We start from the raw sequence: 2,022 nt of genomic DNA, 5'->3' as shown, positions 1-2,022 counted from the left end.
GAAATATGAGGACAGAGATTGCTCATCTGTACTGTATATTGTGCTGCTTGCTTGTATGTTTATATATATAAAAAAAGCAACCCAGCTTTCTGAGAACAGAGAGTCAGCTTTAGAGAAACTGATGACTGAAGCAGAGAAAGCATTAGCTTTCTCATTAAGTGCTAGTTACCGATAACACTTGACTGACCTATATACCTCTTAAACAAGAAAAAGGTATTTCTAGAGTGCCTGGGGAAATTAGCCATGGCTAAATTTTCTTTAGATTTTAGAAATTATGTTAATCATATCATGCCTACAAGTTTCATAATGTGGTTTGAGCTAGGCAGCTGTTGCTTATGCTGCTGGTCTCACGCAATGCAGCGGAGTTGTTGCCTGAATGAGAGCTTCAGGATCCAGCCATGGCGTAGCAGAATATTAATGAGCTGGCTAGCATCCTGTTTGTTGCGTATGGAAAGTGAATAAACCCCAAAAAAGATGTGAAAGAGCCCATGCTGTGGTACAGAGCCCAGCACTGAGGGAGAAGGAACACTAATCTGTATGGCCTTCCCACTGCCACTGCACACCAAACTCCCTGGTGCGCTCCATAGGGAGGCTTCAGAAGTGATGGATGGATGCAGGGCTTCTGTGCTCACCAGAAGCCCTTTTGGCACCTTCACTCCTGCTCTTTGAGCCCCGCTCTGGCCAGGACTACCTGCTGCTTTCCTTCCCAGAGCATGGACTCAGAGCCAGGCAGGGGAGTGCAGGGTGATGGGGCACAGCTCTGTATTCCATTGAGGGAAGGAGGGTAACACCTGCAAGAAGAAGGCACAAAGGAATTTTACCACACCACATCTGAAACCTGAATTTTACCTGTATTGTGAAGAAACCTTGAATCAGCTCTGGCTGCACACCTGATAGCTCTATTTAGAAGTGTTCTGTAACCTGCAGTAAGGGGTTCTTTGCATTTGTGTGTATACCTCAAGTGCTGGAATAGTCATGCTTATGCCATTCAATTGTCTGAATTATTTTTGAATAACCACCAATAAATCTGGACAGGCAGCAACTTCAAATACTAGCCTTTAGCCTTGTCACAGAATCACAGAATATTCTGAGATGGAAGAGACCCACAAGGACTATTGATTCCAACTCCTGGCCCTGCACAGGACTCCCCAAGGGTTGCACCCTGTGCCTGAGAGCATTGTCCAGATGCTTCCTGAACTCCATCAGGCTTGGTGCTGTGACCGTTTCCCTGGGGAACCCGTTCCAGTGCCCAATCACCTTCTGGGTGAAAATCCTTTCCCTAATATCAAACCTAAACTTCCTCTGACACAATTTCATGCTGTTCCTTTGGGTTAAAAATGGTTAGATGCCACAAAGTAGGTGACAGTGCCTTAACTGTATCCATGTTGTATAGGCTGTAAGGGCCTCTTCCATCCTTATCAAGGGGAGTGCTAATCTTCTCTCCTTTCATACAACACTCAAAAAAGGTCATAATTCAAAATGATCAACACATCCATAATTCATAAGACCAGACATCCAAGTAAGTAAACCTTGTTCTGCTTCAACCACCTACTTCAAACCTGCCTAGAGGTTTGAGCAGATGTGCACACATCCTACGCCTGCACTCCTTCAAACAAAAGTCCTATGGAAGGACACAGAGAAACCTGGATTATGAAAAATGGCATATAATCAGTAGCATGTAGCATCAGTCTGACTGACATGTGCCTACTGTCACTGCTCTTCCTGATCCTGGGGGTGCAGAAGACAAGTTCTATGTTCAGCCATCTGTTGGTGTCATCTCAACACCCTTCAAAAGCATCACAAGCATATTCACAGCAACACTGCTAAATACAGACAGCAGAGGAAAGATTTGGAAGCAGCAGTATTTCCCTATTAAGAGTCTAGTGCCTCAAGTAATGAGATGCATGATGACTGCCTTTTGCTGATAGCTGGGCTATTGCTAGGTTTTATAAGAAATGACTTGCTGATGAAAAGCCAATCAGCAAAATGCTGAATGTATTACTATGTAATTTCATGTGAAAA

General features: G+C 44.1%; 1 non-coding gene across 1 annotated transcript; it reads right to left on the bottom strand.

Annotated features, from left to right (window-relative positions):
* Window positions 1–1,332: 1,332 nt before the first annotated feature.
* On the bottom strand, window positions 1,333–1,457 carry LOC125326849. Its single transcript, XR_007204031.1, has one exon. It is a non-coding gene; the product is annotated as a U6atac minor spliceosomal RNA (small nuclear RNA).
* Between the last annotated feature and the right edge of the window lie 565 nt (window positions 1,458–2,022).

Source organism: Corvus hawaiiensis, chromosome 5 (assembly GCF_020740725.1).
Source record: "Corvus hawaiiensis isolate bCorHaw1 chromosome 5, bCorHaw1.pri.cur, whole genome shotgun sequence".
Classification (NCBI taxonomy): Eukaryota; Metazoa; Chordata; class Aves; order Passeriformes; family Corvidae; genus Corvus; species Corvus hawaiiensis.
The sequence above is the reverse complement of the archived record's forward strand: the minus strand, read 5'-3'. Positions and strand labels throughout refer to the sequence as shown.